The following is a 9,955-nucleotide window of genomic DNA, read 5'->3' as shown; positions in this document are numbered from 1 at the left end:
TGTCTGACTTCTTAACAACATTCCTTTCTTTCTATTATTTTTTAATGATGTTTTAAGGCATTTTGAGCTGATAGGTGTAGTGTTCATGTGCAGTAATGCTGACATGAGTAAGTAGGGTGATAATGTAAGGGTTTTTTACATTCCTTCTAAATCTCTGCTTTCTCTTGTTCCATCTTTCTTAAAGAGCAATCCATTAATCTAGTAAAGGAGCTGTGTGATGAGGATGTGACTGAGCCTGAAGAAGCCAAATTTGAATGCGAGGTATCCATTCCTTCTGTGAAACCTCGCAGGTGGTATCTAAGTGGGAAGTCTTACAGGCTGGCGGAAACTTGATTATGCAGCAAGAAGGCACCATCCACCGGCTGACCATACTGAAAACCACCACTGATATGACAGGCACCATTCAGTTCTCAATTGGCAGATCCAAATCCACAGCCAATCTGCTTGTTAGAGGTAACATATCCTGGCTTGGTTTACATCATGAAGATGAAGAATTAATTAATGTCCAGTCTTCCTTCACTGGGGTCTTTGAAATATTGTGTGTGTGTCTGGAGGTTCTACTCCATTTCCAGTTCAAAGTCATTGGACACTAAATGAGACTGCTGCGTCTTAGTAAAAGATCTGTATGAATAGTTGTGATGTGCTTACTATTCAGATCTACAGAGCTGAGGTTTTGTCCTTGGCTATACCAAAGAAGTCAAATCAGGTGAAATTAATTGTATTTCTGAAGTAGACAAGTTTAAGTTTGGTAGCACCTAAATTTGATGCAGTTTGTCATTGATTTTATCTGAAAGAAATTTGCAGGCTTTTTATCTCCTGTTGTCCCCAGCGTAAGAGTCTCCATTCACATCCTAAAGTAATTATTATATTTTCAACTCACTCTTATTTGAATAAAAGCCTCAACTGGGAGCAATTTAATAAGCACAGAGCAAGAGCTGGAGCTTGCATTTGGTAGATACTATACAGTATTACTTTATAAAAATATAATCAATGGCCTTCCCTATAGACAATCATTTGTTTTATCTTTAGAGTTGTTCAAAGAACCATTGTGAACATGAAATTAATTGGAATGGAATAGTTGCAAGAGACTTTCCTCTTCTTCCAATTGTCCTCATCCTTTCTTCTCTTCCACCCCTGCTTTTCAGATTACCATATACAAATCACCAGGAAGTTGGAGGACAAGACAGCTTTGGAACATCATTCTGTCATCCTGTCCTGTGACTTCAGGCCTTCTCCAAAGGTTGTGAAATGGTTCAAGGGCCACACACCCATCGAGCCCTCCGAGAAGTACAAGATCAAGAGGGATAAGCATTCAGCAGAGCTCCAGATTCTGAAGCTGAAGCCCAATGATACTGGTGTGTACAAGTGCAAGGCGGGAATTGCAGAGACTGAGGCCACGCTGACAGCTGAAGGTATGAGCAGGGAGGGTGGCCTCTTCCATGTCCTATTTCACCTCAGATTTCTCTTCTTGAGGTTGATTTCTGCCGTTCTCTCCTGCTAACTTTGCAAATGTATAAACTTCACTGAGAAGATTACACAAAGATTATCTAGTCCAGCCATTCTACCACATCCCAGTATGCTTTATAGTAACAGTGGTAACAGTTCACCTTGTTTCCCTACAGCCCACGATGTAGAAGTAAGGAAGCACCTGCAGGATGTGGAAATTGAAGAAGAGAGCTCTGCTGTCTTCTCCTGCGAGCTGTCCCATGATGATGAGGATGTGGAATGGTTTCTGAATGGCAACCTCCTTTACACCAACAATTACAATGACATCAAGAACGTTGGCAACTGCTGCACACTGACAGTGAAGCAGGTTAAGCCTGAGGATGCTGGCCCAGTGACAGTGAAGTCAGACAAGGTGTCAGAAAGCGCGCGCCTGAAGGTGAGAGGTGGGTCTGATCACAGCCCTCCTGGATGTAAGAGATGCTAAGGAGCTCCAGTTCATTCTATTGTGCAGCAATCCTGCTTCTAAAACTCACCTCTCTGGGTGACAAGTCATCAGGGGCTTTCTTCCAGTGGAAGGTTCCATTGCAGCAGATATCAACGAAAGAGGATGGTTTTGGTGTCCTGCCAAAGCATTCCATTGCTTTTTATCATCATTTTACTTAACACAAGGAGAGTTACAGGAGCAAATTTTTTTACTGCTTCAGTGCCATGCAGTGTCAATGCTGTTGTCCCAAGGATTTATGACTGCAGGGAGAGATCATTCAGTGTGTGTTTTGCCTCTGGAATGACTAATGACCAGGCTGTGAGCAACCCGATCTAGCTGTGAATGTCCCTGTTTATTGCAGGGGAGCTGGGCTAGATGGCCTTTAAGGGTCTCTTCCAATTCTAAGGATACTGTGATTCTAATCTGCTCTCCCCAGTAATTAAGCTCTTTTACTCTACGCGCTCAGTGTTTGAAGGATTTCCTCTTTCTCCTTTCTTTTGCATTTGGTGGATCTTTTTTCCCCAGTGTAAACCTCTGATGTGTGAAATAGAAGATAGATAAAAGGAGTCAATAAAGAGGAAAATCAAAAGTGTTCAGCAGCTTATCCTCTTAATACTGTGGCCTGCTGTATGAGCTCTGCTCCACGTGAGGGCAATGCCAGCTCTCCAGCTTTAGAAGAGCTACATCCCAATTTTTTCATATGATATCAGTCCCACCCACAGCAATGCAGGCTGTCCCTCCTGTTCCCTGTATTCTCCTACTGATTAGTTCAGAATTCCTTAAAGTGTATTCAGTCAACAGACATGAAACCACTTTAGGTTCTATATTGGTGTCGTCAGTAATGGTAAAGATTTATTGATACCTCTTTAAAAATCTGAACACAACTGGAAATGTCTCAACTTCTGTATCACGTTGTTCTGTTTTGCCTGTTTAATTGCAGAGAAGCCTGCTGTCTTCATGAAGTGTTTGAATGATGCTTTTGTTGAGGAGTGGGGTGTGATTAAATTGGAATGCGAAGTCTCTAAAGAGAAGGTCAAACCAGTGTGGAAAAAGGACGGTGATGTGCTCACTTCTGGCAACAAGTTTGAGCTGCTACAGTCTGGGAAGACCCTATGTCTCCTTCTCCATGACCTCGAGAAGCCAGATGCAGGTTTATATACCTGTGATATTGGCACTGATGTTGCCAAGTCAAATGTCGGCGTTTAAGGGTAAGTACTGTGGAAAGTGAAGGAGTGCTAAAAGCACATTCAGTGTGGTCACTATGTCTTACACCTATTCCCCCACGAGCCTTAATAGTTTCTACAATAGAACTGTATTTCTGCAATTTAGCGCAGTGATGTCTGGAAAATTCCCATTGCTTTTGAAGTAAATGTATCTCCTTTTGCCATGAAAATCACAAAACACGTCAAGAATGTCCTGGAAATGTTTCCTTTCTAAACATCCCTAAAATGGAGAAATGGTTTGAACACCAGTAGGGGTAGGATGGTAACAAATTAGCTAATAGAAACATTTAATGTCTTGTCGTAGGCAAAACCCTTTTTCTCACGCAGCATCCTAGAGTTGTCCTCTCTGTTAGGTTTTTCCCTCTGTAGCTCATTGAATCTTCATTGTGCTCCATGGACTGAGCTGCTCTCCTTGTAGTTCTTCCAGAGCAAAGCCAAGAGATTCACGTCTCTTTTTTTTTTATAGCTTTCTGGTAATTCTGAGAGGAGAATGTCTTAGAGAATACATCAGTGAGGAACGCAGCCATGATCTGCAAATCCTGAGTTCAAACACCAGTACTGCTACTCACATTGGTCACGAATGCCTTTTCTCCATCTAAACCTCATACTAACCTATCTCTTATCTTCCAGAGCTGAATATTGGCATTAGCAAACGGCTGAAAAACAATGAAATCCAGGAGGTAGAAGATGGCACTTTTGAATGCATTCTGTCCCATGAAAGCATTGATGAGTTCAAGTGGACACTGAATGGAAGCAGAGTGGAAAGTGGTGGGCGATTTAAAGCTTCTAACGTGGGTTGGTAAGAGACTCTCCTTATCAAAAGTGTGACTCCTACTGACTCTGGGGAAGTCGTTTTTATTGCCCGTGGTCTAACCTCCAAAGCCTCTCTGTCTGTGAAAGGTAATGAGATGGGAGAGATTCTGGGGTCTGATTCCTTCAACTGTCTTCTGATAAGATTGTCATGAGAGCTAACTCATAATATGGTTAAAGTGAATAGCAACCTTCTACTTGAACCTTGAAGCACTGAGAATTTCTCTTAAAAATAAGTAAAAGGAGGAACCATTTGACACAAATGTGAGAACTACCCAAAGCGCTGGGGTAGTGTTGGAAATGGGCATCTCACTACAGCTTGTTCCATTAACAGTAAATCAGGAATGATCTGTTGAGGGAACTGTGGGAGCAATATCCTCTAAGTATAAGCTGAAGGGATGGCCTTCACATCATCTAGCTGTACAACAAATTCCTATCTAGAACATGTGCATCTGAGAGCATCATCTGAGGCTCCCAGTGTGATCAGTGGAGAGAAGGAAGAGGCAGTTTTCAGACATGGTTCATCATCCTCAATGGGGTAGATTTAAGAGAGAATTAATGGTGCCTGGAATTCTATTGTCTTTACTTTACAGATTACTGCTGGCTGTAGGATGGCCTCTGTTGCAAGTGCCTCTCTAACTTATCTCCAGCATGTAGATGCGTGTATTTTGAGAGAGGCATCCTACCCTAAGTGTATGTTACTCAAAAGCATGTTTTCTTTCAGAAAAACCTACTGAGGTAACAAAACAGCTGGAGGATAAGACAGCAGCAGCAGGGCAGGACATCAGCCTGAGCCGTGAGCTGTCGAAACCAGATGTGAACATCAGTTGGTACAAGGATGGCAAAGCAATCAGAAAAAGCCAGAAGTACGACTTGCAGCAGGAGGGAACTGGGGCCATTCTGATCATCCATGACTCTACCGCCAAGGACAGCGGGGAGTACACCTGTGAGACAGAGGACTCTGAAACAAAAGCCAGGGTCACTGTGCAAGGTGAGTTGAAAAGCACACTGGGGATGGCATGTAGAGAAGTCGAGGTAAATATCTGCAGCCTGTGGGTAATGTTTTTCTCTTCTGTTTCCTTGAGCGGGATCAATTCTTAGTTTTCAGAAAATATGGTGGATTAAAATATTTTAGTTAAAATAATCTCTAAACTGAATGATAAATGGCATGAGAAAGCAAAGCTGAGAACTAAGCTCCAGAAGAGAAAACAAAGTCAAGTATGGCATATTTAGAGACAGGTGAAGAACCCTTGAGCGCACTGAGGAGTACTAGCATACTCTGGAATGTCTCTTGGGCTCCCTACAGCACACATACTTGCTCTGGGGCATGTCTGGATGTCTATAGAGCTAATTGCAGGGCCCTGAGAAACCTCTGGGGCACATTAGGGGCACTGGTTTCCATGTGAGTGTTTCCAGGTTCCCAGAAGTCAACAGGGAAGCCTTTGGAGACCCCTTGGGAAGACTCAGTGGGGCCCTAGAGTGATGTAGCAGCTTGTGTTGGTTACATCTGCTTGGCAGGGAAGCGATTTCCCTGGTGGGAGCGGACTGACTGGGAGGTGATTCCCTTGGTTTAATTAATTTAATTACCTGGATTATAATTAAATAACACTGTTCAGCGTTCAATCAAGATTATATTTTTCCAAAGTACTGCAGTCGTGCATCTGTAGCAGCTTTCCTAAAATATATCGAGTTTATTCAAAATTCCAGTGATGCTCCTAAAGCACTTGAAGTGCATTTGAGGTGGCGAGTGACAAAACAGCTCTGAGAGAATCATCATCAAATCAGAACATTGGAACGTAACTAATAGCAGAGATTCTGATAAGAATATTTAAATTTTCAAATTACCTTTTTCTAAAGTTGTATTTCACCAAGTTTCATCAATATGCACACTGAAGAGCTGACTTGCTATGTTTCTTTTTATAAAAAATCGTGTGTTACAATTGAGAAAAGAAGGTTTAGCATGTAACATCCTCCAAGTAAAGTGCAAAAAACATTTCTTCACAGTTCCAATTAATGTCTTATGTTTTGTTCAGACTCACTAAATGATGTATTTCAGGGTACATCACATGGGAATATAAGAAGACTATTCAGAACAGGAGCTGCAGAGCAAGATGAACAGCATGTGAAGGTAAGGCCGGGAACCAAGGACACAGCTTTTGTGTCACTCAGCCACCTGTGGCAGAGGTCAGGATTTCAGCAGGGATTTCTGCAGACGTTCCTTGAACACCCCCAGGGTGGGTGACTCCACCACCTCCCTGGGCAGTCCATTCCAGTGCCTGGCCACCCTTTCTGAGAAGTAATATTTCCTAATGTCCAGCCTGAACCTCTCCTGCCGCAGCTTGAAAACATTCCCTCTAGTTCTATCAGTAATGACACGAGAGAAGAGGCCGACCCCCAGCTCACTGCAACCTCCCTTCAGGAAGTTATAGAGAGCAATGAGGTTTCCCCTGAGCCACCTCTTCTCCAGGCTGGACATTCCCATCTCCTGCAGCCTCTCCTCATATGGCCCCATTGTGCTCCAGACCCCTCACCAGCTTTGTTGCCCTTCTTTGAACACGTTCCAATGCCTCATTGTCTTTTTTGCAGTGAGGGGCCAAAAACTGGACACAGAATTAGAGTTGTGGCCTCACCAGTGCTGAGTACAGGGGGACAGTCACCTCTCTGCTCCTGCTGGCGTCACTGTTTCTGATGCAAAATGTATGTAAGTGTCACATGTGTGACATCCTTTTTGATGGAGTTCTGTGACTGGAGTTCAATGGATTTGAGAGCTGACTTGAAGCCTGTGGGCATCACCCAGGAGTTGGGGTGAGAGGATGAGGTGTAGGAACAGGAACCTCTTTGGTCGTTATTAACTCCCAACTTTTTGGTCAGGAATCTCTGTGTGTTTCTTTATCATGTAAAGAACAGAGTCATTGTGCAGCTTGTGAATGAATTGATTCACGCCTGCTGATTGGTGCTGTTCTCTACAGGGAGCTGCAATGGAAATGGACACTTGTAGTCCACTGTCCAGCCCCCTCCCGTGTTGGATTTTCTGGGCTTTGAGACACGTCTTCCAGATGCACTTTGTGTTATTTCTGATGTGTTGACCTGTTGAGCTCCAGCCCCAAAGGAGGATTCAAGTACTACCATTGGGAATGTAGTATTTCTTGCTAAACAGAATTCGTGTGCACCCTTGTCTTTCGTCTGCACAAAGGATCTTGTAATCATCTCTGTCTGTGTTTCTTTTAGACCCAGAGATGGAGCAGAGAGGAACACAGACTTGGGTGAATCTTCATTCAGGAGCAGGGACACGTCATGCTCATCTGAGGTGTCTGGCTGACAGCAAGAGCAGAGAGGTAAGTTTCATAGGGTCGCGTGCCCATTTTATTTTATTTTTCATTCATGATGCATAGAGGCGTTCCCCAGACAAAGTGAGCATTTCTCAACTGGACTTTCTAGAAATGAGCTAGGCAGTGAAAATGGGTTTGAAGCATTCCTAAGAGCCCCGCAAGAGAATGCTGAGAGTTAATCTGGCACCCTCCTTTGGAAACGTCCGTTGTCTGTCAGCTCTTCAGCTGTGCCCTAACACCTCCCATTGCGCTGCCACACCAGGATAGAATTCCAAGCCCACACTGAGTCCTGGAATGTTGTGGTGCCGTGTTGGAATCAGATGTGACCACGTGGTCTTGGCTCCCCGCCTTGTGGGGGGTCATGGTGGACCAGGCTGTTGGCCGTTGGTGATGTCATAAGCGGCTGGAATGAGGGGAGGAGCGGTGCGTTCTGTGTTCCTTTGTGGGTGAGCTAGTGGTCGGAGTGGTTGGTTGTCTTGTTGTTCTTGTGCCTTTTGTGCCGTTAGTTAGTTAGTTTTGTTAGTTAGTTAGTTTTGTTAGTTAGTTAGTGTTGTTAGTTAGCGTTGTTTGTTAGTTACTGTTGTTAGTTAGTGCCGTTAGTTAGTTAGTTCCGTTAGTTAGTTAGTGCCTTTAGTTAGTTAGTGCCGTTAGTTAGTTAGTGCCTTTAGTTAGTGGCTTTAGTTAGTATCTTTAGTGCTTTTTCTTCTCACCGTCGTGTGCAGCAGCTTGTAGGTAAGCTGAGCTGACGTGGGATGGATGGGTGGGCAGTGAGGTGTTGAGAACTGCTGGCTGTTTGAGCTCACAGCACCGTATTGCTTACTCTTGACCATCAGACGTAATTTTCCCCGGTACACACGTTCCAAAGGGGGTATCAGTAAAGTTGGCATCTGTCCCGTGCTTCTTCCATTGTCTTTGCTCAGTAGTGGAAGCATTGTAAAGTTGCTGGGCGGACAGGCATCACGTAGCCTGAGACTCAGCATGTCTTGCAGCAAGTGGGTGGGACAGTTGTGCTGTGTGTGTTATTCCATGACTGTCTTAGCCCTGCTCACTGACCTGCTCTTTCTCTCTCCTCTCCTCACCCTCCGCCCACTGCCTCGGTGCAGCTTTTGCTCTCATTTCATCCGAGCAAAGCGACAAGGAACTGCTGCAGATAGCTTGAGGTGATCTCACTGCCAGGTACGTGCCATGTTTTGTCCCCCCGCATGGTTTTGCCGCAGGGTATGCGCGGGTAGCTCTGAAGAAGTCTGTCCATACTGTGCTGTGTGAATAGAGAAAACAGAAGTGTGTTTCTGCTCTGTTCCAGCTGTTCACACTTGCTGTGATGGGTGCTGCGTGCAGTGGGATCAGCCGTGAGCCTGAGTTGGCAGCGACGGAGGTACAGTATGATGCTCTGGCCGGTCTTTTTTCCCTGTGTTGAGCCATTAGAAGGAGCTGCAGGTGTACTCTCCTGCAGGAAAGAATGGGCCAAAAAGGGCCTGGCCACCTGTCTGTGCCAGTGCCATTGCTGATTAGTCTGGGTAGAGAGAGATGCATCTTTGCATGGCCTGGCAATGCACGCCAGAAAGGGAAATAACTGTGATGAGACGTGCAGCTCCTTCTGAAGTGCTCCTGATAAGGACGGAGCGCATTTGCTGCAGCTTTCTTTGCAGATGTGCTCCTCACCTTGAAATCCTCCTGGTTTGTCCTCATCTCCTGACCACGGCCTGTGCTCTGTTTTGCAGGCTGATAACATGCGGGAGCCGCAGCTGGTGCGTGCTATGTCATCTTTAAACGTACCAGCAATTGCGGCAGCCCATGTTATTAGGAGCCACGTCGCCCAGGGGCCGGATGAGCTCTCTCTGGAGGTAAGCAGTTCCAGGCGTTCCTTGTTGTTGTGCACAGAATTAGTATAGAGTGTGAACGCCTTGGGAATACTCTCATATTTTGTGTCGTAGAAGAAGGCTTTTGTTTTAGCTGTGCTGAAGCTGGGATTGATGTTTCAATCTTTTGCAGGTTGGAGACACCGTGTGCATTGTTGATATGCCACCAAAGGAGATGAGCCCCTGGTGGAGAGGCAAGCGTGGCTTTGAGGTAGGCACACATTTTTGACTAGAGAGCACAGCTTCAGTAGTGTCTAGAATCTCCGGTTGGAGCTGCTCTGCCTGCACAGGATGGCTTCTGGATGCAAACAGTTGCCCTGTGTCGGTGTCAGAGGACCTTCCCTTTGGCTCTGGGCTTGGGCTAATGCCCACCTGTCTTTTTGTTCTTATTACAGGTTGGTTTTTTCCCTGGTGAGTGCGTGGAACTCATCAGGGGAAAACTGCCCGAGTCCATCCTACATTCATTGCCAAAGCCAGGTGCGTATTTTACATTTGACAATGCGGGTTAGTAAAATGGGGTCTGAACGTGGCTTTCAGGGGGTTCATTAATGCCCGAGTTGAGCAAGCTTAGAAAGAGAACTGCATTAAGCTCCTTGGGCACCTCCAGGGATGGGGAAAATCCGTTCTTGTGTGTCTTTGTTGGGAACATGCTTTCTGTTGTTACGTGTTCTGTTGAATGTGTTGCACTCGGCCTCGTCCAACCGAGCCAGGGCTGAAATGAACTTGTTTTTTTGTTTTGTTGCGCAGAGCCAAAGAAACGGGGCAAGTTCATCTCCTGCCTTCGTTCCCTGTTGAAGGCCTGCC

The sequence above is a fragment of the Coturnix japonica genome, unplaced genomic scaffold (genome assembly GCF_054131305.1).
Source record: "Coturnix japonica strain WE unplaced genomic scaffold, WE-NBRP24 Scf041, whole genome shotgun sequence".
Classification (NCBI taxonomy): domain Eukaryota; kingdom Metazoa; phylum Chordata; class Aves; order Galliformes; family Phasianidae; genus Coturnix; species Coturnix japonica.
This window is presented reverse-complemented; position numbering follows the sequence as displayed.